Below are 27640 nucleotides of genomic sequence, written 5' to 3'. Positions count from 1 at the left end.
GTTACACAAATACTTTACACATTGCCTCTTAAGTTAAGCATGCCTGCTCTGTGCCAAGCTACCAAAGGATGAGCACTGGTGAATTTGTGGTGTGCTACTGGCTTACCCTGACTGGGATCGTGGTTCCTGTTTGGACAGGTTGCATACCTTTGCCAACCAGAAACCCAATTTCTAACAGTCATCACCTATTTGATAGTGCAGTCTTAATGTCAGTTACTTAAAATTGCATAGATGTATGTGTTATCAAGCAAAGCAGCCTATTTTAAAAAACTGAATTTCTTTTGGCCATATCCAATTCATTAATCAAAATGGACAGTCATCAAAAAGATTCTGTAAAAAATGTACAGATTTTAAACAGGATCACCTATAAACCAAGTCTGAGCAAATGTAACTTTTAGATTATAACAAATGCATTGTTTATGACCTATTAGAATCAATAAAGTTGCTGAATGTTACAAAATATCAAATCTATCTCTATTGCACATTTTTTAACTTAAATATACACTATGTAAATGAGGTAATGCAACAGCTACAATTGTAAGAATAGTGACAGTGGATATACTGCTTGTTTGGCACATTCCCTAAGGTGCAACAATAATGGCAGAATGTCCCTTTAGAAAAAAGAAAAAGCCGGTGCTCTCTGCCTTTTTATCATAACTCATGGTGGCAAGATTGTCTATCAGTTAGAATTACCTTAAAAAGGCTCATCCATTCTAAAAGGACTGTTGGTCTGAATATCAATGATGTGCTCTGGATAAAATGTTTGCTGAAGGTAATTGACAATTACGAAAGAAAACGGGAGAGTGCCACACACTTCTGTATCCTGTAGGAGATGTGATATTGAGATATGCATAAGATGCCAATTCTTTCTACTAAAGTACACATACTATTTGGTGAACAAGACATGTCTTTTAGACTGTGGCACCCAATAAGATAGCTTTGTACAGAAGGGTGAAACCAAAGCCCAACAAGCTTAGCTGCATCTTGTTTTAGCACTCAGGTCCGCACTGCCCCAACCCGGGCTCTCAATGTCTTCCCTTTGCGCTACTGCCACAAAATAGTGGGTTGGAACATGGTGACATACTACTGGTAGAGAGGATTCCCAGTGCTTCACTGACTAGACCAATGCAGCACTGCCCACCAAATTTCCTTGCCCACAGTGGTGTTACAGTGTGGCACACGTGTGCACTCTAGAGCCAGGGTCTACATTTTCAGATCTTGTTGTCATCACCAACGTGCCGATCTGGTGACATGCCCAGCAACGGCCAGCATCTTTTTGAGGTCCTGCCACCTGGCATTGCAGTGCGGATCAGCAAAGCTGGGTGCAGCATATCCAACATAACCCCTGATGAGCCTCACTGATGCCTCCAGAGTATATTCTTGCAGTGGAGGAAGGCCTGGATTTCTTTAAGTGAGATGGGCGGGTGCATTGCAGGATTGGCCATAGTACGTACTTTCTGCACACCAAGAACGTCTATATGACAGCCTATGCTGGTGTCTGCTGCTGGGACCTTCTACCCCTTCCTTTAACATCCTCTGGTTGACTTGGTGCCCTCAATATAGCCTTGCAGTTTGGATCTTTTCTCGATGGGAAGCCCACCTTTCAGGGCTGATCCTGTGGATACTTAGGGGCATATTTATACTCTGTTTGCGCCGAATGTGCGTCAAAATATTTGACGCACAATCGGCGCAAACCCTGCCCCATATTTATACTTTGACGTCCGACGCAGCGGGCGTCAAAGTTCCACCATGTGCCCCATTTTTTGGAAGGGGGAACCAGCCTTGCGTTAATTATATGCAAGGTAGGCGTTCCCTTCCAAAAAATGACTTAAAGGCCTGTGCCCCATATTTATACTGTGACGTCATTTTGACGCACAGGAGGGGGCAGGCCTTAAAAAACGGTGCCCAGCCTGATGGGCGACGTTTTTTAACACCTGGGTCAGGGCAGGTGTTAAGGGACCTGTGGGCTCAGAAGGAGCCCAGAGGTGCCCTCCCATGCCCCCAGGGACACCCCCTGCCACCCTTGCCCACCCCAGGAGGACACCCAAGGATGGAGGGACCCATCCCAGGGAAGTTGAGGTAAGTTCAGGTAAGTATTTTTTTTGTATTTTTTTTGTGGCATAGGGGGGCCTGATTGGGGCCCCCCTACATGCCACTATGCCCAATAACCATGCCCAGGGGACATAAATCCCCTGGGCATGGCCATTGGGCAAGGGGGCATGACTCCTGTCTTTGCTAAGACAGGAGTCATTTCAATGGAGGTTGGGCGTAAAAAAAAATGGCGCAAATCGGGTTGAGGCCAAAATTTTGCCTCAGCCTGACTTGCCCCATTTTTTGACGCCCAAGCTCCATTTTCCCCTACGCCGGCGCTGCCTGGTGTGAGTCATTTTTTTTGACACACACCAGTCCGCAGCGCCGGCTAATGTCATTCAATAAATAAGGCACCCGCATGGCGCTTTGGAATGGCGTTAGCCGGCGTTAAATTTTTTGAAGCACAACTGCTGTCAAAAAGTATAAATATGGGCCTTACTCGCTCATGCTGTCTCTCCCATGTCACACCTGCTGCACTTCTGAGAGGAGACGTCTGTACTCCTGGTTGTGCTTTAATGCACATTTATGAATTTGCAGTGTGAAACATCTCAGTAAGGTCTTATTGTTAGCTTCCCTTCCCTACTGTTTTACATCTGCGTGGCGTATTCTTGTCCTGGGATGACATTTGCCATCTCAAACACATCTCACTATGTACCTTGGAGTAACCACCATGTATTGTCGGTGTAGGAAGGGAGACCACACTGAATATGCTGGCCTTCTCTAGTTATCTGGACATTTCTCTTAGCCTTCGTTCTCCACTCCAACAAATGTCAAAACCAAAGGAGACCCAATTACTACTTGTCTCAGAAAGAGTGGTTAACTCAAAATCCATGTCTTGACTGCCTTCTGACTTGTCAGACACCACCCAATTTTCTTCTACCATATTTGATACTTTACAGCAAGAATTGGCTGACATCAAATCCTCTATATCTGAGGCCAACAAACAAACATAGTTACTTATATAGTGCAGCTAATCCCCCTGAGGGGTATCCAGTCATTGTGCTGCTGGATGCAGTCAAAAAGCCAGGTCTTGAGTCCCTTCCTGAATTGGTTTAGTGAGGGAATGGTGCAGAGGAGCAGGTTGTTCCAGGCTTTAGCCACAAGGTAGGTGAAGGAGAGTCTCCTGAAGAAACTGCAGCGGATGTGAGGTGTCTTGGCAAGGGTGCGGAGCAAGCAGAGGGTTCTAGTAAGGATGGTCAGAGCCCACAGAGTTCTACTCCACGGAATTCCACAGAGTTGGTTTAAAACTCAGTGGAAGGAGATGGAGGTCAGTGAGTGGAAGAGTGCTGCCTGCCCTAGTGACATCCTGAGCTGAATGCGCCTGATCTCGGAAGCCCTGCCCGACTCTGCTTAGTGCTTCTGAGATGGGGCACATTCAGGACCGGGCTGTAGGCAGCGAAAGCTGCAGTTTCAGGTATCTTGTGCACCGGCGTGCCCTGTTTGCACTGCACACGGGGCAGGCCTGTGCACAAGAGGACTGAAATGGCAACTTTCATTGCCTATGGTACTGACCCAAATTTAGGCCAGGGCCGTAGGCAACAAAAGGCCTCTTGTGCACCAATGTGCATGAACAAAAAAGAAAAACATGAGGACTTACCTGGGTCCTCCAAGGGGGTCCTCATTGCCAGCAACCTGGTGCTTTGCCTCCGTAAGCCCCCTGTTCTCAGGCCCGGCTCGGGCTGCTGGTGGAGTGAGGCCAAGAATCCTGGATCTGGAGTTGCTTGCGACAGCAGCAGCTCCATTGCCGACGTCGGCTGAGACTGCGTAGTGCAGACCAGTTCTGGGCTAAACAGCATAAGCGTAGACTGTCTGCGAATGCGATGTGTGGCCCATAACTAGGCTGCAGTGCACACGTGATGAGCTCCGCTCTGCTGGTGGAGCTAGCAGCATTTTTGGTCAAACTCCACGCTCCAAGAAGTGCCAAAAACTCTGTTAGCTCTGCCAGCGGAGCAGAGCTCACTGCTTACTCCTAGCCTCTGGTCGTTAGGTGGAAGGTCAGCAGGTCAACAGCGCTGTGAAAAATAAAACAGCTAAAGTCCACTCCCTAAGACGAACCTTGCTACTTTCTACAAAAGGTTGAATACCATTGCTTCCAGACTCCAAGAGGTGGCAACTTAACTGGATGATCTGCAGGGCTGGGATCTGGACATTTATCACATGAAAGAAAAACTGATATTCGTGCAGGATCAGAGCCATAGGGATGTGTGTATTACTGAGCTTCTGGAATAGTCAGAGGGTACAACCTCTCAGTTTTTCTCTACCAGTTTCTTCCCAACCTCCTGAAACAATCTGTTAACCTATTGCTGGAACTTCAGAGGCCTCACAAGGTTGAAATACACTCTGCCACAATCTCCAATATTCACCATCCACACCTCACTTGTTGTCTACGATATCCATAGGCTCGACATGTCATCAGCACAGTGAAAAAACATGGGCTGTATCTGTATGAGTCTGCAAGATTTACATATTGGAAGAATTTTAATATGACACAAACATTAAAAGGAAAGATTCCTTGGCTCTACAAACAGGGCTCTGTGAAAGAGAAATATACTGCAGCCATTAGAAATCTGCTACAATGATAGTCACTCTCAGTATGAACATCATGATGCACTGAAAAACTAGCTGGACATGTTGGGTGCCTCACCCTTCGACAACAGGGACACCTGGGGTTTGGAAATGCAGAAAACCCTGCAATCTTCCCAAACACCAGATGATCAGGATCAACGTCAGCATCTTGAACAAATGACTCAGAAATTGTCCGCAAGTGACTTGCATATACCCTTTACTCAAATGTCACCACAGGATGAATTCTGATCCCTGCTGAAATCCTGAATCTATAGACGGGCTGCACTTTAACTTCTCATAATGACTTTCCACAATGTTTGTGAAGGGTGTGGTTTCTTTCTTTCTCTTATCTCTATCCGTTTCTACTTGCACTCTTTGCCTTGTGGCTTCCCCCACGTCCCACCTGTTTAGAGTGAAGTTCAGGGATTATGGCAGTGTGAGCCAACTGACATAAGGTATGTTTCATGACTCTGTTAAAGTTGTGAGCTCTGTGTTGCTAGCATTACTCTTTGATTCCCTTACCAGCAGACAACACCTGGGCTGTTTCTAAGTTTCTCCTTTACACACAAAAACATGCTCAGTACATGGGTAGTTTGAGAGCCTGAGCCGAGGGTTCATGGTTAGCAGGCTTGACTTACCCCTTGTTTACAGTTATGTTCTGATCAGTGTGTGAGAATTTGTGGTAAATGCATCGCTTTAATTTCCCTCCCACCCTATTCCCCTCTTATACTGGACACACAACTACTCACTTACACAGGGTCATAGCATCACACCCTTTTCCTTAGACACTCACATTTTCTCACACATGCCCTGTAAATGCTACCATGCATTCGACTATGGCCCAACTAATCCATACTCTCTCTTAAACATAAAGGGGGTCATACTGACTTTGGCGGGCGGCGGAGGCCGCCTGCCAAAGTACCGCCGTCAGAATACCGCTGCGCGGTCAAAAGACCGCCGCGGTAATTCTGAGTTTCCCGCTGGGCTGGCGGGCGACCGCCAGAAGGCCGCCCGCCAGCCCAGCGGGAAACCCCCTTCCACGAGGATGCCGGCTCCGAATGGAGCCGGCGGAGTGGAAGGGGTGCGAAGGGTGCAGTTGCACCCGTCGCGATTTTCAGTGTCTGCTTGGCAGACACTGAAAATCTTGGTGGGGCCCTGCCATTGGTCAAAACCGCCAGAACCAGGCTGGCGGTAAGGGGGTCGGAATCCCCATGGCGGCGCTGCCTGCAGCGCCGCCGTGGAGGATTCCCGTCCCGCCGGTTTCCCGTTTCTGACCGCGGCTGTACCGCCGCGGTCAGAATGCCCATGGATGCACCACGCATCCGCGGTCCCCGGCCCTGGCGGTAGTCAACTGCCAGGGTCGGAATGACCCCCAAAGGCCTGACAAATTTCATCAAACATAAGAAGATTCTTACTTACACGCACACTTACATGCACACTCACAAACCAGACATTGCCTTGAGACTTTTTTGACTACATTGTTTTTATTTTGTTTGAAATAAAAATGTACATATTTTGTTGTTTAATTCTCATAGACCTCATTATCGCTCTATGTTATATCTAATTTCCAAAAGCTTTTCTTCTAAGGAACCCCTGTTCCTTTGAAAATACTTACCCCCACTCCCTTAGTACCTGTTGGTTGTCCCTTGTTTGTTCTAAAACACTTTTAGAAAGATGGTATTTTCTTGTCCTAACCATTTGGTGTCTGCTGCCAGTATATTGGGTACCATGACTAGCTGTAGTTGGCAGTTGGTCTTTTTGTATTGCTCCTAGACAGTGAGGTAAAGGGAAGCTAAGTGTTGGCAGGATAGGGCCACTCTGAGGTAACAAGGGGGATGAGTAGTCACATATCACACTTGAACATCACAGAAGACTTGCCTGAGCAATCTCACAAAGGGGTATGACACTAGTCTATATTGTTGTGACCCCTGACAATCTGTGGCCAAACTAGGAAGGCAGGAAGTTCGAAGCACCTCAGAGGGGTGAAATCCTCTGGAAGCTTCTCCCACTTCACAGTGGGTAACAGGTATAAATATTGGGCCCCAGGCACCAACTCTTCAGTACACATCTGGACCTGTGGTCTCTGCCGGGAAGAAGGACTGCTGTGCTGCTGAAAAGACTGCCATTCTGCTGGACTGCTGCTCTGAAGGATTGCTGACCGGCTATGCTGCCGTGCTGCCCTCTTGTCTGAGTGATGAAAAGGATTGGACTTGCATCTGTAAACCCAGGACCACGGGGTGACTCCAATGCCTATTTGCCTGGCATTATGATCATGATCCTCAAGGACATAACAGGCTTCCCACAATAGTGAACACAACAACTGGACCCTCTAATCTGTGAGTCCTTCCCTGACAAGTTGTTCCACCTCAGTCCTCGACCATTGGCAGTGGCCATGAAGGTGCTCTACCAGCCAAAATTGTGGATCCAGTAGAATCAACTGATCTCCTTTGCTGCACATCTCAGCTTCAAGCAGAACATACTCATTGCCTCTATTGTGTGGACTTTCCTGGTTCAAGGACTTTACCTCGCTGCCCATATCCTCAACGGAACCATCACTGCATAACGTATTAACGACACAAGCACTCACATTGCAACCCTCTTCTCGATGACAAGTGGGAATTTCTAATAGATTGATGGAGAGAGAAAGAGCAATGGTAGGGCAGACAAAAAAGAAAGAGATAGTTTTGTTTTCTTTTGCTATTTTGATTTTTAACCTTTCAGCTCATAGGGCTCACCCTTTTCCAATGCTGAGCATTTTGTTATATTTAGGGCACTTTGTACTTTTCCTGCAGAAAATACCAAGGTCAAATCTGAGCCATTTTTCCAACATGGTGAGAATTCTACAGACCCCCCTGAATTTTGGATTTCCCTATGTAGAATCAAGAAAGAAATTACCAGGAAATTATGGCAATAGCCTTGACTGTCATTTTACCTTTGAGGAACAAGAAGAGCTGCAAAAAATAAATTTCAGCACAATCTTTGCATTTCTTTAGGAGGTGGTCAATTTTTTCTATTTGTCTTTTCTAACATTTTTATTTTTTTTCCCCGCAACAGATGTAAAACGTATGTATGAACCTGGAAACCTGTGCATTTTGGTAAAGTAGACAAAATCCTCAACTCTGTAAGTGGTTATTTTTGTAGATTACTTTTACTGTACTTTTCCTTTTTCATCATTAAATATACAATTAATTAAAATAAGTAGGAAAAAGAAGAAATAGGTGACAACTATTCATCTGTGACTTTATTGCCCAATTTACAAAAATAATATACTGTTTCATCTGTCAGACTCTTCTGGAATCAGAGATATACAGAGTTTGCTGATTGTCCAAAAACACACAACACGCAAATATAACAACTGAGTAGCAGCTGATTATGATTTTTCATTATTTGCTAACCATACATCAATTCATATGGTACAATCTAATGGATGAAAATATTTTTGAATGTGTTCAAGATACTAAGGGGCATATTTACAAGGAAGTGGCACAGTGCAGCACTTTGCCAAAATTGGCAGCACTTCACTGTGTCACTTGAGAAACGCATAGATGTGCCATATATACATCGTACCCCTGTGTTTCCTCTAGTGCTGGCTCTAAAGTTAGCTGCCTAGCACCAACGCAAGCACCCCTTGCACAATAGTGCTTTGCAGGGATGAGTGTCTATGTGAAGGAAGGTGTTCCTTCCTGCACATAAACAATCAATAATGGGGATGTGTTACTCTCATGTGTGCTGCAAAATGCAACACACATAGAAGTAGAACATTATCATTATTTAATGTTGCTTATCTGCAGGAAGGGACACCTTCCTGCACATAGACATTCATTTTTGGCCTTTTGCTCTTTCTATGTGTGCTACAGAATACAGCACACACAGAAAAAGCTAAAACGAGGAGAAATAAAAGTATTTCTCCTTGTTGTGCCATGCTAGCCCCACCCTTGGGGTGGTGCTAGTTTTTGGTGCTGCCCCAGATTTACGTGTCCTTGTAAATCCGGGGCAGTGTAAAAAAGCACTGGGAGTTGCATGGGTACGCCCAAAGCAACACCCATTGCTCGTCCCTCTTCTGCAAAAAACTGTCAGTGGGCCCATATTTACAAGGCGGCGTTAAGCCACAAAAAGTGGCTTTACACTGCCTTGTAAATATGGCGCAGGGCACAGCACCACCGGAGCATCACTAAAAGTGACACTCCTTTGGCCTTTGGGGCTTGTAAATATGTCCTCAGTTTAGTAATAGTGGTTATTTGTACACATCTAAATATGGGGTAGCTGTACTACGTTGATTCTGAGGGCATTGTGAAAAATGGGTTCGTCTTTGTACCCTGACTTATATTTGGAGGCCCAAAATATAGACACATTTTTTTGACAATAACACATATTCTACTATTCTGTATTCCCATACTTCTCCTGATAAAAACTATTGGCCAGTTATGTAGCTGGGCCAATGGAATGTGACAGGAAAGGCCCCAAAATGCAGCAGTGGCATACTGACTTTTCACCCTGTCAATTGAACGTAGTGGATACATCAAGTTTTTGCTTTGAAAATTTACCTATTTTAGGGATGTCGGGCAACTGCAGTATTTGGGCCTGGAATTGGCTGCCACCTAAAGAAACATACTAAATTCAGTTGTTGTTCTGAAAACTAAACACCCACGGTAGTTCAGAGTGATGTAAAATGCCTGAACCCAACTACGTTTTCTTACCAAAAAGTCCCCACAAACTGAAAACTATGAGGCAAATTATACATTTTCCTTATATTACTGTGGGGGGAAGTTTTGGTATCTGTGGGGCAGTCTGTGTAACTGAGATTCCCAGATTTAGATTTCATGCACATTGTGTCACTGGTACCAAGCTATACCTGGCTGAAGAGTGCTAACTAGGGCAAAACCGGTCCTGGATTGCTTGTGTTCCAGTTCTGAGATGCCTAGCAGTTCAGGTTTGACTGCTCACACTGGAGCCAGGTCAAGAGTGATTTGCATATGGCTAGGTCCAAACTGAGGTGGCATGATGTGCAAAATAATGATCGGCTGGGATGCAGTCAAAGTAATTACCAGTTGCAGAGTTTAATTCAAGTTTTTCACCCCTCAATTTTTTGTACACTTTAGAGTGTCACCTTTTGAGGAGCAGGCTGGAATTTAAAACCCCAGACTACCCTCCAGGTGGACAGAAAGCCTGTTGCGTCTTCAGGGAGCGGAGGTCATGATATGGTGAACTGCCCCAACACATTCTTTTTTAAAAAGAAAGCCCTGGTGTATAGTTGGTTTTCTCCAGCCCCCCTCCACGTTGTATATGAATGTGTAGTAATTCCATGGGAGGTGGGCTACTACTTCCAGGAGTGTTGTGTAACCCCTTGTACATTTCTGTTTGCATACAGAGAGCATAGAACACTCGTTTAACTCCTCTCATTCCCTCTTTAATGTATTAGCTACCTGTGTTGCATCTCATTTGTGTGTGTGTGAGAACTGTGTGCCTCGTTGTGTGCAATTGGTATTACTGTGGTGTAACTTGGTTGGATCAGTGCAAACACTCATAGTTTTGATGTAAAGCCCAATCTTATAACATAGCCTCACCAAGATAGGCATACAAATGCTTCCTTGAACCAGTCATCAAAGAGGATACAATTTTCATTTCTCCAACAATTTGGCACATTGCTGCCCAGCACACACAGCTCTGCATTGTGGTGCAAAGTTGTCCGTTGTGCTAGATGGCCTCAAAAAAAGTTGGTGATATCCTCACAAGCTAGTCTAGTGTTCAGAACAGGTGAGATTGGAAGGCAGGGAAAAAATCAACACCTGCTCAATGTTTATGTTTATGTGCCCTAGCATGGTGCAAGATGTTGTTTAGATTTTCCGTGAATAAAGAAAATATTTGGCAAATATCAACTTTTTGCAGGGGCACAGATGCATATTTCTGTATCCTAGAGAGGAGTTGAATGGTTTTTGGATTTGTATTTAGGCAAAGAAAATATAAAAACAGTGTCCAGCAGATCGCTGGGGTACTTAATCAATGTGTTTGTGCTCCAGTAAGGAGTTGGACAGTGTTTGGATTTTTTCTTAGCCAAACCCAGCATCATTTGGCTCCTAGCTTGGACATAAACAGGTGCATCAGTATCCCTGCAAGTAGTCAGATGCTGTTTAGATTTTTTACTTAGGCTAGATTCTGTCTCTTCTCTGCAGCACAGAGAGATATTTCTGCACCCAGAAAAGAGACAATTCTGTTTGGATTTTTACCAAGGCCGAAAAACAAATGAAACAACATCCTGTGTCTCAATTGAGCACTGTGGCCCTCATTATGAAATTGGCGGTAAGTCCTGCTTACTGCCATGCTAACTGCCACCAACATACAGCTGGCGATTACCGCTACCTACATTATAACACACACATGGCAATCCATCACTATATAGCCACACACACAAGTCCGCCAGCCCAAAGGTCAGTGATAAACTGGCGGTACCAAAACGCACACCGTTACGCCAACAGAACTACGCCCACAGCATTATGACCCATGAATCACCGCAGCGGACATTATACCATGGTAAACCATTGGCGGTACATATCGCTGCGCTCAAAATATACACACAAATAGAAAACAATACTACATGGGACAATTCAAACTAAACACACCTGAGACACATACACACACTACACCCAAACCACTATAAAACACACACCCACACTATCCACAACCCTTTACGGCAAAAAGAAAATGCCAATTGAGACAGATAGACCAAAAGCACCCACAGAACCAGAGCAACAGAACATCATCACCCATACACCATCTGCACACCTAGCAGCACACACCCCAACACATCACCCCACACACACTACTCACACTACACCCATGGCACCACAAAGACACACCAGGTTCTCAGAGGAGGAGCTAATGGTCATGGTGGAGGAAATCATCCGGGTAGAGCCACAGCTATTCGTATCACAGGTGCAGCAGACATCCATCGCTAGGAAGATGGAGCTATGGCGGAGAATCGTGGACAGGGTCAATGCCGTAGGACAGCACCCGAGAACAAGGGAAGAGGTGGAACAACCTAGGGGAAAGGTGCGTTCTGTGGTAGCAAGACAACAAATAGCAGTACAGAGGACCCCCACCTCCTCCACCACAGCTAACAACACGGTAGGAGCAAGTCTTGGCAATCATGCATCCTGAGGGCCTGGCAGGAGTAGCAGGAGGACTGGACTCTGATAAGTCAAATATTTATTACTTACAACCCCTCTACCTGCATGCCATCACAAAACCCCACCCGTGCCCTCACCCCATCACTCCACCACCTCACATACACCCCACCATCACAACCCACCCATCCCAATACCAAGCCCTGCATGTAACACCAATGCATGGACCCCCATCACAGACCTGCATGGACACCAATCACTAAAGCATGCCCACTGAGACAATCACCTATGTTTACTCACACAAGTCAAAGCTGCCAGGGCAATCACAACCATAGAGGGCAACACACCCATGCACAAGATGTCACACGCAGAAACAATAACACTGCATTTACATCCCCACAAGTCCCCCACCCAACGTCACCAGAGAGGAGGTGCAAACGACATCCAGCCCCCCCCCACAGAAGAGGCCCACAGTGATGACAGCAGCTCTGGACACCTGGATCTGGATGACCAACCTGGCCCATCAGGGACCTCCCGACAGTCGGTCACCCAGGCACAGTCCCATACCACCACAGAGTCTCCCCCCTCAGGAAACACCAGCACAGCACACACCCAACAGGCCCATACCTCTGTCCCCAGCACACGTCAATCAGCAGTGTGTCCACCACTACAAGGATCCCAGGACACCCCACAAACACAGGACAAACAGGGGCCTGGCGTCAGAGGCAGTGGGCACACGGTTCAGGGGACAGAGGCACAGGACAACAGGGAAGCTGGGAGGACTGCTGTGCGACGGGGGGGCAGGCCCAGGGAACCAACTCTCCAGGAGGCAATTGCAGGGATCCTGGGTGCATACCAACATTCCCAGGAGACGATGGGCCAGATAAAGAACAAGTTGCAGGAGACCCAGCGGCTGCAGGAGGGACAGTACCTGGGGATCAGAGAGGACCTAAAGGACATCAACACCACCCTGGTCACCATTGCAGGGGTGCTGGCAGACATGACCAACACCCTTAGGGAGGCAGTGGCACACCACTGGTCCCCTGACACTAGCCACACTGATGAAGAGCCCTCCACATCTGCTGCCGCTAGTGGACAGGAGGCCCACCACAGGGCCAAAAGGCCACCAGCCCCCCTCCCCCTGCAGAAGGAGAACCACCCCGCAAACAGTCCCTGTGATCCAGGCAAGATGCAGAGAGTATTACCAAGACCCCCGCCAGCAAATATGACTCCTGATTGTCACCCTTGTGTCCCCCTCTCTCACCCTGTCCACCTTGAACTGCCATTTCTCCCCTTTCTATGCCACCCTGGACAATTCACCTGTGATACAAATAGACTGGACTCCATCCTGGACTTTCCTCCACTATCACCCCAGCCCATTGCACATACCCCTCTTCTTATTGGCACTTAAGTAAACACCATTTAAAAACAAAAAACAAGTATGGAGTCTGGCAAATGATTGAACTATGTATTTGCTTAACAAGCTTTAAACACTGCAATACAACTGTATAGGAATATATACTTAGGAATGACCTGTAGTAGGCTGCAGTCAACACACCAGGAGCCAGAGTGGGGCAGAAATATCTGAAAATAGAGATGCCAAAGGGTACATTAATTGGCCATAGAATTGGGAGAATCTGCCTGCCATGTACAATGTCAAACACAAAACTGTCAATGTAAAGTGAAGTTACCTGTGTGTCACTGGAAGTATTGTCGTGTTGCTGCTGTTCTGTTGGCCTCATCCTCATCCTCTGCCTCCTCATCTTCACTGTCCCCTTGGTCCACTGCTGCCACACTGCCATCTCCAGCCTCATCCTCCTGCAGAAAAGGCACATGGCATCTCAAGCCAAGGTTATGCAACATGCAGCATTTCACGATGATCTGGCATACCTTCTTGGGTGAGTAGTACAGGAATCCACCAGTTAGATGGAGGCAACAAAACCTGGCCTTCAGGAGGCCAAAGGTCCTCTCAAAAATCCTCCTTGTCCGCCAATGCGCCTCATTGTAAAGTTCCTCTGCCCTTGTCCTGGCATTCCTCACTGGGATCAGAAGCCATGAGATGGGGGGTAACCAGAGTCACCTGCAAATATCGAGGGACAACTGTTAGCCACACACTCACCCTTAGGGCCACACCATACCCATACACCAACATCCACTGGGTGCGAACCAGGACTCACCTATTAGCCACACCCTGTGCCTCTGGAGTTGAGCCATCACATATGGGATGCTACTATTCCGCAGGATGAAGGCATCATACACAGACCCAGGATACTTTGCAGTGACATGGGAGATGTACTGGTCCGCCAGTCACACTATCTGCACATTCATCAAGTGAAAGCTCTTTCTATTCCTGAACACCTGTTCATATCTCGGGGGGGGACAAATGCAATATGTGTACCATCAATAGCCCCAAAAATGTTGGGGATGTGTCCCATTGCATAGAAGTCAGCTTTCAGTGTGGCCAAATCCTTCAACTGGGATAATACGATGTAGCTGCGCATGTGTTTTATCAGGGCAGACAACACTCTGGTCAGCACTATTGAGAACATTGCCTGTGACATTCCTGCTGCCAAGCCCACTGTCACTGCAAGGAGCCAGTTGCCAAGAAATGGAGCACAGATAGGACTTGCACAAGAGGGGGGAATCCCAGTGGGATGGGGTGAAAGATACCAATTGTGCACACAGCTCTGTGATTGTCACCAAGTCAAGTCTATAGTTGAGGATGATATGCCGGTCATCAATAGTTGCCAAGTCCATCAGGGGTCTGTACATGGGGGAGGTCTCCATCTCCTATTCATCCACAGCGGTTGTAATCTAGGGGGCAAAACAGTGAGCAGCTGGTCAGTATCCCACATTTCCAAACACTACACTGTATTGCATGGTGTGACTGTAACAGTATATTGTTGTATAGGCCCAAATGGTATGTGTACTGCGACACAGTTAGGTGCCATGGCCTGCCCCCCCCCAAAATGGCGTCCACGTGACATGTGTGGATGGACATGTGTAAATGAGGTAATTCCGCTGACGTTGTGTGCCGTTGCGGGAGGCGGTCAAGTACCACAGTGCAACTCCTCATTGGTTGTCATTGGGCCCTGTGGGTTACAGTGGCCAATGGTGATGTATGCCGGCGGTGACGGTACACACTGCCGTGGACGTGACCGCCATTTTCTATCCGTTCACTCACTTGCTACCTCACCCTCAACAGGAGACGACCTACACTGCAAGTGTTGCTGTGACCTGTGTCTGGAACCTACTATGTGTAAGAGAACAGGGCTGATTGCAGAGGCCCATAACTTTTTGCCACCATTTTCCACTTTTTGCTGGTGTTTTCCTGACTCTGATTGTGCCCTGGGTACTGCTAACCAGTCCCAGGGCCTGTGATCTGTGTAAACTCAATATGCAAATTAGGCTAATTATAATTGGCTAAGTCAACCTACCTATAAGTCCCCAGTATATGGTAGGGCATGGAGGTTTAGGGACCCCAGCATAGGTAGTGCACCCATAGGTGCACTGCTGAGGTGCCCAGAGTCATTTTAAAGGCAGGCCTGCCTTGCTGGCTGCTTTTAAATTAAAGTTACGTGCAAAATTCGACTTTGGAATTAAAAGTAGTTCCAAAGTCTTAAACTACCTTATTTTTACATATAAGTCATCCTTAAAGTGTACCCTATGTGCCCCTAGTGCTGGGTGCCATGTAACTATAAGCAAGGACCTTATAAAAATAGTTTTACAAGCCCTGGTGAGGTAAAACAGCCACATTTGTTTTTCCCTCATTGTAGTGAATGGCCTCCATAGGCTAGAAGGGGGAGACTTTATTTTAATTTTAAAATTCCCCTTAAGTAACAGATATCAGAAGTTTGGTATCAAATTAATAGTTATAATAAATCCCACAACTTCCAGTTGTGGGATTTAATATAACTTGTTCAGGTAAAGAGTTTTACACTTTACATGAAAAGTTGCCACCTTCAGCCCTGCAGTGTTTTTGCTGCTGTGCTCTGATTGGCCAGCCTCTGGCAGCCTGGCCAGGCTGCCTTGATGAGGTGTGAAGTGGCCTGGCTCAGCACAAAGAGATGTGCCTGGGGGAGGAGATCTCCCCTCAGCAGATGATTAAGCAGGAAGGAGGAGGGCTGCCAAATTGGTCTTCAAAGGCAGAGAAAGACATTTGGAGCAACCCAGCAACACCCTCACATCCTGCAAACCCAGTTAGGGCCCCCTTGATTAGATTAGGAGAGGACAGGAGAGGGGTTTGTTTAGGATTTTTATCCACACAAGTGGGTGGGCTCAGCCAGATGTAACCTCCAAAAATCACTTTCAGCCATGATGGATTTTTGAGGAATGTTGTTCCCTGGGATCGATTTTTGCCACACTTCCCAGGAAGTGGTCATCACAGGGGGAAGGGCCCTGCCCCTGATTGGAGAACCAGGAGCCCCTGTTTTTCACCCAGGAGCAGGGATACAACTGGCAGACCTGCACCCACACCTCAGATCTCTATCATATTCCAACAAGGAAGAAATACAGGAGAAGAAGGACTGCCCTGTGGACCCCTGACCTGCACCTGGACACTGCACTCTGGAGGACTGCACCAGCTGCACACTTGGGCTTCACCACTTAAAGGACTTTACCTGTCTTCTGCTGTTTCAAGAACGGACTCCCTCTTTGCTACAGGTACAAAGGAGCTGTCCAGAGTCCCCTGCATCAAGTCCTGCAAGCAGAGCCCAGCTGACCAGCGTCCAGTGGCCGTTTGAGGATTCTGACCAGGTGCATTCTGGGAATTGTAGTACCAACTCCCAAGGAGCAACTCAGACCTTCTAGAACCTTGGATCAAGTTGTGGACACTTCAAGGACACAAAAAGGACCTCTGGAAGAAGATTCAGAAATTTGGAGACATTTGGAGCAACTCCATAAGTTGAAGAGGTGCATTGTGGGAGTTGTAGCCCCAGACCCTAAGAGGCACACCAGAGCCTCTGAACCCTTGACTGGTGCTGTGGACCACTTTCCTGAATCAAACACTTCTGAAAGTAAGTGTGACAGTGTTACCTCATGGGTGGCCTGAACTCTGGACTTTGTTCCTTTCCAGTGTGACCTTCTTTTAACCCTTTGAGTGCTAGTTGCTTCTATGCGCTGGAAAGCATTAATTCTTTAAAACTTCAAAACTACGGTTCCCCATATCAAATTTCATTTGTTTTTGTGTCACTTTAAAGCTAAAAATATTAAATTTTTAAACTGTTTCCTGTGTTTTATTTAATTACTGTTTTGTGATATGTGAATGCTTTATACTCTGTCTCCTAAGTAAGCTTTGTCGCTCATTGCCAAGCTACCAATGGTTGAGCTGGGTTTAATTTACTGAGACCTAACTGGACCTAAGTGGAGGTTAGCGGCCTATTGCTAAGTGTAGGTACTTACCTGCCCTTACCAAAAACCCATTTTGCAACATTTTTGGTGCACAGTGGTGGGATCCTGTATTTGTGTTCAGTATCACAATACAGTTTTAAGGAGAACAAATTAAAAATCCTTTAAATTGTCCTAGTGCAAACATTGTTTTTAATTTTTAATTTGGATTAATTTCAATTGTTTAATTTTTGTGACTTTTCTAAATTCTTGTTCCCAATTTTTGGAAAAGGTTTTTGTTGACACAAAACTAGCGAACCATGGAGCTTGACCTGGGTGAGAAAACAGGGCTGATTGCAGAGGCCCCCTAACTTTTTGCCCCCATTTTCCACTTTTTGCTGGTGTTTTCCTGACTCTGATGGTGCCCTGGGTACTGCTAACCAGTCCCAGGGCCTGTGCTCTGTGTAAAATGGATATGCAAATTAGGCTAATTATAATTGGCTAAGTTAACCTACCTATAAGTCCCTAGTATATGGTAGGGCATGTAGGTTTAGGGACCACAGCATAGGTGGTGCACACCTAGGTGCACTGCTGAGGTGCCCAGTGTCATTTTAAAGGCAGGCCTGCCTTGCTGGTTGCTTTTAAATTAAAGTTATATGCAAATTCGACTTTGGAATTAAAAGTAGTTCCAAAGTGTTAAACTACCTTATTTTTACATATAAGTCACCCCTAAGGTGTGCCCTATGTGCCCCTAGGGCTGGGTGCCATGTAACTATAAGCAGGGACTTTATAAAAATAGATTTATAAACCCTGGTGAGGTAAAAACAGACAAATTCGTTTTTCCCTCATTGAAGTAAATGGCCTTCATAGGCTAGAATGGAGAGACTTTATTTTAAATTTTAAAGTCTCCTTAAATGTTGCATACCAAGAATTTGGTATCAAATTAATTGTTGTAATAAATCCCACAACTTCCAGTTGTTGGATTTAATATAACTTGTTCAGGTAAAAAGTTTTAGACTTTACCTAAAAAGTTGCCAATTTCAGCCCTGCATTGTTTTTGCTGCTGTGCTCTGATTGGCCAGCCTGCAGCAGCTTAGCCAAGTTGCCTTGATGAGGTGTGAAGTGGCCTGGCTTCACACAAAGGAATGTGCCTGTGGGAGAGAATCTCCACTCAGCAGATGGTGAGGCAGGAAGGGGGAGGGCTGCCAAACTGGTCTTCAAAAGGCAGAGAAGGACATTTGGAGCAACCAGCAACACCCCCACATCCTGCAACCCCAGACAACTAGGTGCCCCCTTGATTAGATTAGGAGAGGGCAGGAGAGGGGTGTGTTTATGATTTTTAGCCAAACCAGTGGGTGGGCTCAGCCAGATGTAACCTCCAAAAATCAGATTCAGCCATGATGGATTTTTGGAGAATGTTGCCCACTGGGATGGATTTTTGCCACACTTCCCAGGAAGTGGTCATCACAGGGGGAACGACCCTGCCCCTGATTGCAGAACCAGGACCCCCCTGCTTTTCACCCAGGAGCAAGGATAAAACTGGCAGACCTGCACCCACACCTCAGTTCCCTACCACATCCAACAAAGAAGAACAACAAAAGAAGAAGGACTGCCCTGCTGGACCCCTGGCCTGCACCTGGAACCTGCACTCAGAAGGACTGCACCAGCTGCACACTTGGGCTTCAACACAAGAAGGACTTTGCCTGGCTTCAACTGGTTCAAGGAGGGACTCCCTGTTTGCTACAGGTGAAAAATTGCTATCCAGAGTCCCCTGCACCAACTCCTGAAGAAAGTGAACAGCTGACCACTGTCCAGTGGCCAAAAAGGAGTTTGCGCCAGGTGCATTCTGGGAGTTGTAGTCCGCACCCCCCAAGGACCATCTCAGAACTTCTGGACCCTTGGGGTGAGCTGTGGACCCCAAAAGAACCTTATAAGAACATCTGGGTGAAGCCCCAGAAGTTTGGAGAAGATTTGAGAATTTTTGTAAAAAAGCTCCATAGAGGGACCGACCCGCCACAGAAATTCTAGCCGGCTTGCCTCAACCGTGACCCGGCCTGACTTGGTGGTTCGTCCCGGTAAAGAAAAATCTCAGAAAAAGAGACTAAGTCCGAAGGTAAAAAGTTGACCGGGACCTCCCCGCTATCGTATCCGAGAAGGGCTCCATGGACGTCGGATCAAGATCCAGGTTTACCCCGGTCGAAGGATTTTCACCTCGAAAAAACGACTAAGTCCGAAGGTAAAAATCTCCACCGAGGAATCCAGCATCGCGGATCCGGAGAAGGGCTCCAGGAGGTCGGATAGGACTTGCAGGTTCGTCCCGCTGAAGAAAATCTTCAAAATAAAGACTAAGTCAGAAGGTAACTTTTTAACCAAGGCCTCCCGCGACCTGTAGCCGAGCAGGGCTCCATCGCGGTCGGCCTGAAACTTTGACTTTGCCCCGGTCGAGGTGCAACCAGATGACCCGATTGGCGCTTTTTGTTTCTAAGCGCTAGAAAAATAATAATTCTTTAAAAATTCATATCTCCGGTTCCCCTTATCCGATTGTATTCGTTTTTGTGTCATTTTAAAGATAAAAATATAAACTATTTTTATAAATTGGTTTTGGATTTTTAAACTGTTTCCTGTGTTTTATTTAATTACTGTTTTGTGATATTTGAATGCTTTACACATTGTCTCCTAAGTTAAGCCTTGACACTCGTTGCCAAGCTACCAAGGGTTGAGCTGGGGTTAATTTACTGAGACCTAACTGGACCTAAGTGGAGGTTAGTGGCTTGTTGCTAGGTGTAGGTACCTACCTGCCCTTACCAATAACCCATTTTCCAACAACCTGGCTAGCCTACCCACACTGACAGTAGTCCAGCTTAGGGGGTTGTGTACTGTAAGGGGGTTGCCTGTAACCACTGACCTCAGGAAGCATGTCCTGATTAAATCCCTGACAGCATGGGCTGAGGCCCAAGAAGTAAGCCCAGAGTAAGCTCCAGAGGAGGAAGATGCAGGGGAGGATGCTAGCTCCAACCACTCAGGGGAGGGAGGGCATCTGAGCCTAGGTGAGGAGGAGGAAGACCAGTCCTCACTGCACACAGTCACTAGGGTCATTCCCAAAGCTAGTTGGGGGAAGGTGGTCCCTTCAGGAGGAGAGAACATGTCCCTCAGGGAAAGAGAGCTGGGGGCCCAGCTAGCATTTATAGCTTTGGAGGCAGAGAAGTTGGCCTTAGAGAAGGAGAAGTGGGCAAGAATGGAACAGAGAGATGTTGGCAGCAACAGAGAAGCTGAGGTGTCTATGGGTGGGTTTTTTGCCCCAGATTACCCAAGGGGGTGGTTCCTGCCTATGTAGAGGGGGATGACGTAGACAAGTGGTTGGAGACCTTTGAGGGGGCACTCCAAATGAGAAGGGTTAGGCCTCAATACTGGGGTTCACTTTTATGGGAGTTGGTCCCCAGCTCAGGGAGGAATAGGCTTCTGACCTTAAGTGGGAAGGAGGCATATTCATACCCTAGTATGAAGAGGTGCTTAACCAAGAAGTTTGGTCTGACCCCAGAGCAGTATAGGATGAAGTTCAGGGACACCCAGAAGGTCAATTCCCAGTCTTGGGTTGACTTTGTAGACACCTCACTTAAGGCACTAGAGGGCTGGATTCATGGTAACAAAGTAAAGTCTTATGAGGGGTTACACAATCTGATCATGAGAGAGCACATCTTGACCAATTGTATCCAATAAATGTTACGCCAGCATCTAGTGGACTCTAAGCTGACCAACCCTAGAGAGCTGGGGGAGGCAGCTGTTGAGTGGTTGAGGACTAAAGTGGTTGTCAAGTCCCAGGGGAGAGACTCCAAGAAGGGGGGCTCTGGTCCCCAAAAACCTAAGGAGAGAGGTGGTAAGCCCACCACAAAGACTCCCTCTGTACCCCAGAACCCTAAGAAGGAGGAGAGTAAATCCCACTCCCACTCTGACAAGCAGAGACAGGGAGACCCAGGGTTAAAAAAGCTCTTGTACAGTAAGGCTTGCTTTGACTGTCAGCAGACAGGTCATTTCAGAGGAGATGTAGCCTCTCCAAAGAAGTTGGTTAGCACTGGGCTGTCCAGTGTAGCCATGGAGGAGGTCTCCTCAGATGATGAAGTCTTCCTAGCATTGGGCTGGGAGATAGGACCAGATGTTAAGCTGGTGATCCCTGAGGGTGGAAGTAGGCACTTTCACCCCATTCAGGTGAATGGGATCCCTAGCACTGGTCTGAGAGAAACCTGTGCCAGTCACACTATAGTGAGTGACCGGTTAGTGACCCCAGACATGTGTGTCCCAGGAGAGACCATGAAAGTCAGGATAGCCACAGGGGAGGTCACCTCCAAACCTGTAGCCATAGTGCCCCTAGAGAGAGAGGGTATCCTTGGCTGGTTTAGGGTGGCATTCAGTGCTGACCTCCCCCTAGATTGTATCCTGGGCAATGACCTCCCAGAGGTGAGTCTGGTCCCAGATGGAGCGGTCGCCCAGGGCGCCCCCCCAACCCAAAGTCCTGGGGAGTCAGTCCCTACAGTTAGGAGACAGGGGTCCCAAGAAAAGGAAGGGTGTGCCACGCTTAAAATAGAGTTCCAGGGAGCCAAAAGCCTTATGCCCCAGTAGGAGGGGAGCCCAGAGTTGGCACTGGTGAGGCCTCATCTGACCCCAAGGAAGTCCTGAGTAGTCAGGCAGATGTCCAGATGCAGGGTGTTGCCCCTGCACTGACAGAAGGGAGAGTGGAAGGAGGGTGTCTGCCACAGGAGGTGGTAGCCCCCCACTCTAGACAGCAAGAGGGGTGCCAGGACCCCACAGTTGTCCCTAAAGCAGCTCAGCCACCTGTCAGTGGAGAGCTTAGGGTGTGGTTCTGGGTACTGACAGCTGTCAGTAGCCTTAGCTGCGTGCTACCCTTCCTGGCAGCACTGCACTTGGCCTGGGAGGCAGACCCCAAAGCAAAAGCAAAGTAGGCCCCCTGACCCCATTGGTCATGGTGGGTTTGCTCAAGTGTTGGGTGACCTCTTTGGGTAAGCCAGGTGTTGCCCTAGCAACGTTAGGGGTAGGGGAGGTGGGCACCTCACTACCCAAGTTGGCAAGGAGAGAGGAGGAAGACCACCCTGGAGGGAAGTTTCAGTTTGAGATTGGACCTTTCACTGTTGGGATGGATTCACTACCCCGAGGGAGTGACAATGGCAGGAGGATATAAGGCAGAGTAGTCCAGCAAAGGGACAGCATGTTCTCTTAACTGTCTTCCTCGCCTGACAAGCCAGGAAGACTCTCCCAGGGTTGGGCTGAGTCTCCTGGGCGTGTGGGCTGGGGGGGGGGGGCTTGTGTGAGAGAACAGGGCTGATTGCAGAGGTCCCCTAATTTTTTGCCCCCATTTTCCACTTTTTACTGGTGTTTTCCTGACTCTGATGGTGCCCTGGGTACTGCTAACCAGTCCCAGGGCCTGTGCTCTGTGTAAAATCAATATGCAAATTAGGCTAATTATAATTGGCTAAGTTAACCTACCTATAAGTCCCTAGTATATGGTAGGGCATGTAGGTTTAGGGACCCCAGCATTGGTAGTGCACCCATAGGTGCACTGCTGAGGTGATCAGTGTCAGTTTAAAGGCAGGACTGCCTTGTTGGCTGCTTTTAAAATAAAGCTACATGCAAATTCGACTTTGGAATTAAAAAAAGTTCCAAAGTCTTAAACTACCTTATTGTTACATATAAGTCACCCCTAAGGTGTGCCCTATGTGCCCGTAGGGCTGGGTGCCACGTAACTATAAGCAGGGACCTTATAAAAATTGTTTTAAAAGCCCTGGTGAGGTAAAACAGCCAAATTCGTTTTTCCCTCACTGTAGTGAATGGCCTCCATAGGCTAGAAGGGGGAGACTTTATTTTAATTTAAAAAGTCCCCTTAAGTAACAGATACCAGAAGTTTGGTACCAAATTAATTGTTATAAAAATCCCACAACTTCCAGTTGTTGGATTTAATATAACTTGTTCAGGTAAAGAGTTCTAAACTTTACCTGAAAAGTTGTGAACTTCAGCCCTGCAGTGTTTTTGCTGCTGTGCTCTGATTGGCCAGCCTCTGACAGCTTGGCCAGGCTGCCTTGATGAGGTGTAAAGTGGCCTGGCTCAGCACAAAGAGATGTGCCTTGGGGAGGAGATCTCCCCTCAGCAGATGGTTAAGCAGGAAGGAGGAGTGCTGCCAAACTGGTCTTCAAAGGCAGAGAAGGACATTTGGAGCAACCCAGCAACACCCTCACACCCTGCAAACCCAGACAGTTAGGGCCCATATGATTAGATTAGGAGAGGGCAGGAGAGGGGGGGGGGTGTTTAGGATTTTTAGCCACACCAGTGGGTGGGCTCAGCCAGATGTAACCTCCAAAAATCACTTTCAGCCATAATGGATTTTTGAGGAATGTTGCTCCCTGGAAATTATTTTTGCCACACTTCCCAGGAAGTGGTCATCACAGGGGAAAGGACCCTGCCCCTGATTGGAGTACTAGGACCCCCCTGTTTTTCACCCAGGAGCAGGGATAAAACTGCCAGACCTGCACCCACACCTCAGATCCCTATCAGATTCCAACAAGGAAGAACTACAGGAGACGAAGGACTGCCCTGTGGACCCTGCCCTTGATTGGAGTACTAGGACCCCCCTGTTTTTCACCCAGGAGCAGGGATAAAACTGCCAGACCTGCACCCACACCTCAGATCCCTACATGAGACGCTGGTCAAAGAAGATGGCGGAGGCCTAGCTGGGGAAGGCATCCCAACTAGGAAGGGGTGCCCGTCGAACCCTGAACCCACTGATGGCCCGCATACTGGTGGTGGCCTATCCGGAGCTGGATGGGCACTTGAGGGCATCACAGCAGCCTCAAGGGGGTGAGTACAGTTTCCCAATATACTACTTGCGCGTGGTGGGGTGGTCTCCGGGTTGGGAATGTGGGCCTGTGGGTGACCCTGGGCCAGGCCGGACATTGCAGGGAGGTCCCATGTTGGGCAGGGTATGACGTGAACCACCTACAACCATGCTAGTAGGCATTCACTACTGGGCAGGGGTCTGTGGGTCTCACATATGCTGCTATTGGCGTAGGTATTCCTGTCCATGGCCTGCTGACTAGCATTATGACTGTTGTGTATGGCTGTTCCCTGTGTATGTGTGTGTTGTGTATGCCAACAGTGGTGTTGGAGCAGCCACTGACCAAGTGTATCCTTTGTCTCTTCCCCCCCTTTTTGTTTTGTCACCCTGTCCTTCTGTGCATTAGCATCACCTGGTCGAGGAGCAGAGGTACCGGCGATGGAGGGAGCTGCACCCCACATGGCTCTGGAGGCCGAATCCACCAACGGAGAGGGCACTAGTGGGACGGAGGGCGAGGGGAGCACCATAGCGGTGACAGGAGGTGACGTTTCTGACAGTGATACTTCCTCCTATAGAAGCTCCCTGGTGGTGGCGAACACCTCTGTGCCTACCCCAACTACAGGTACAGCCGCCACCCCCGTACCAGCACTGCCCTCCCAGCAGCCCCTTAGCGTGTTTCCCGTGCCCGCTCAACCAGGAGGGTGGGCATCTCCTTCGCCCCAGGCACCTCAGGCCTTGCTCCAGTTAGCCCTGCTGCCCTGAGTGAGGAGGCTATTGACCTGGCTACGATCCATCTCTGTTGAGCAGTCAACAATTGTGAATGCCATCCAGGGGCTGGCAGCCCATTTGCAACAAACAAATGAATTCCTGAAGGGCATTCACTCTGGCATGGTGGCCCAACAGAGATCAATCCAGGCTCTGGCCTCCTCTCTGATGGCAGCCATTGTCCCTTTTTCTAGCCTCCCCCTCCAACTTCCTCTACCCAGTTTAATTCCCCTCAACCCCAAAGTATCCCAAGCATACAGGCAGACCAGCATGCACCCAGAACAACACACAGGAGTGGCTCAGGCAAACACAAGCACAACACATCATCCCACAGGCACTCACACAAACAACATCCAGACGCAGACATACCAACATCCACTTCCTCCACTGTGGCCCCCTCCCCCTCCTCCTCCACCTCCCTCCAATAGCGTCTACACTCACACCTGCATGCACTACATCCTCATCCACTACCTCTATCACCACCACTATGTCTCAAGAATGGGGTGTTGAATTAGGGTTAAGTAGGCGCTCGGGATCCTCTATCAAGCAAGTTAATATTCAACAATGAAAGGTGCCTACACAAGGGAAACACCCAACCCCTCAAAGGTTAAAAACCAAGCAGATAGAAGACAATAATGCATGGCATCTCTCTCATCATAGAAAAATATTTGTAAAAAGAGAACACAATTAAAATTTAATTTAAGTTGGCTTTGTCATGTTAGACAGATATTTAACCGCAGTAATACAAATATGGCCTAATCGTGTAATTATAGCCAAATCGAATCAAACAAAAATTGGAGAGTACATCAACTGAAAATCCTTCCGTAGTGCTGTAATAAAATTTTGGTGTAATCACTGCAGCCTGATGACAACATTTCAGCCAACACGTGTTTCGTCAAGGGAAAACTTCTTCGAATTCCCGAACGACTTCTTCAGGGCTACAAATACAAGCACATAGCAAGGAATAAGAACCAAAATGCTCCAACTTAATTAATTCAAAAATGTAATAGGGGAACCCAGATACACCCAGGGGCATATTTATACTCCGTTTGCGCCGAATTTGCGTAGTTTTTTTCGAAGCAAATTTGACGCAAAACTAACTCCATATTTATACTTTGGCGTTAGACGCGTCTAGCGCCAACGTTCATGGAGTTAGCGTCATTTTTTGGCGTGAACACCTTCCTTGCGTTAATGAGATGCAAGGTAGGTGTTCCCGTCTTAAAAAATGACTCCCAGGCATGTGCATGGTATTTATACTCCCGGACAAAAATGACGCCCGGGAGTGGGCGGGGCAAAAAACCTCGCATTTGCACCTCTTTTTAACGCCTGGGTCAGGGCAGGCGTTAAGGGACCTGTAGGCTCAGAATGAGCTCAGAGGTGCCCTCCCCTGCCCCCAGGGACACCCCCTGCCACCCTTGTCCACCCCAGGAGGACACCCAAGGATGGAGGGACCCATCCCAGGGAAGAAAAGGTAAGTTGTGGTAAGTATTTTTTTTAATTTTTTTTTGTGGCATAGGGGGGCCTGATTTGTGCCCCCCTACATGCCACTATGCCCAATGACCATGCCCAGGGGACAGAAGTCCCATGGGCATGGCCATTGGGCAAGGGGACATGACTCCTGTCTTTGCTAAGACAGGAGTCATGTTAATGGGGGATGGGCGTCGTAAAAAAATGGCGCAATTCGGGTTGAGGCGATTTTTTTGACTCAACCTGACTTGCCCCATTTTGAGACACCCATACACCATTTTCCCCTACGCCGGCGCTGCCTGGTGTACGTGGTTTTTTTTCACGCACACCAGGCAGCGCCAGTCGGCTAACGCCGGCTAACGCCATTCTATAAATACGGCGCCCGCATGGCGCTTCAGAATGGCGTTAGCCGGCGCTAATTTTTTTGACGCTAAACTGCGTTAGCGCAGTTTAGCGTCAAAAAGTATAAATACGGGCCCCAGTGTCAGAACCTACTGAAAACTAAACCATGATGATAAATGTACCAATAGGTGACATGAGGCATGCAACACACTGATAGGGTTCTGCCAAAGTGCTCTCTATATAAATACCAGAGGATGGTGTTGTGCTAACTTACATCAAAATAGCACCACAAGTGATGGCAAAGAAACCTCCAATTATAAAAAAATTATATATCATTCCAAACATGAATACCAAGAGTTCTCTTCCATAGCACAGACAGGAGGTCTCGATGAATACCTTTTGTTCAAACCAGTCTCGAAAAGTTCATATTGACCAACCGTTATTGAAGATACGGTAACTAAATCAGTGATCTAACATAAAAGACAAAAAGGAAGAAAAAGGCCAAATGGCCTAATATAATTTTGGTTCCCATCAAGTGAGCCATATAACTCCGATCTCATCATCACCAAAGAAAAATTTCAACGAACACCCAAGTGAAATATCTTACGTCAAGTATCAAGCCGTGGACAGATATAACCATCTTCTGTATCAAGCTGTGAATAAAGTTAAAGAAGAGTACGCTCTGAGTATCGAGTGTACAACAAATATCGTACTGTTGCAGGCTCGTATGCGTGTACAAGGTACTAAGAAATTGAATACATCTAGCGCTGCAAACTCACCTCCAACTCTTCAAAAAGCTGTATCAGCTTGACTGTGCACAAAGCATACACGACGCGAGTACACGTCTTCTCTGTGACCCGCGGTCATACCCGGAAGTAAATATACTTCTGGGATAGCCGTCAGAGCCTCTACCAGCGAAATAGAAAAAGGACTAATCCTCATAACAATGCCAATCTCCAAACAAACTTCATAGTTAACGGAAACAGAATATGCATTTCAAACGACTCGGCGAGACCTAAGTGTGTACCGGAAAGGAAAAACAAGATTTCTTTCCTCCAACTATTAGAGAATTCAATTTGACTACACCTCAAATGTAAAGAAAGACTACATGTCCTAATACACAGGC

At 47.4% G+C, this 27640-nt stretch overlaps 1 protein-coding gene across 1 annotated transcript in view; it reads right to left on the bottom strand.

The window, feature by feature from the left end:
• The window catches only part of LOC138299542 (processed variable antigen-like), a 148649-nt gene extending 121277 nt beyond the window's left edge, over positions 1–27372 (bottom strand). The window contains exon 1 of the mRNA XM_069237851.1: positions 27294–27372. The gene's annotated coding sequence lies outside the window, so the exon portion shown is untranslated. The remainder of the gene's footprint in view (positions 1–27293) is intronic.
• Positions 27373–27640: the final 268 nt, after the last annotated feature.

The sequence above is a fragment of the Pleurodeles waltl genome, chromosome 1_2 (genome assembly GCF_031143425.1).
Source record: "Pleurodeles waltl isolate 20211129_DDA chromosome 1_2, aPleWal1.hap1.20221129, whole genome shotgun sequence".
Lineage (NCBI taxonomy): Eukaryota > Metazoa > Chordata > Amphibia > Caudata > Salamandridae > Pleurodeles > Pleurodeles waltl.
This window is presented reverse-complemented; position numbering and strand designations above follow the sequence as displayed.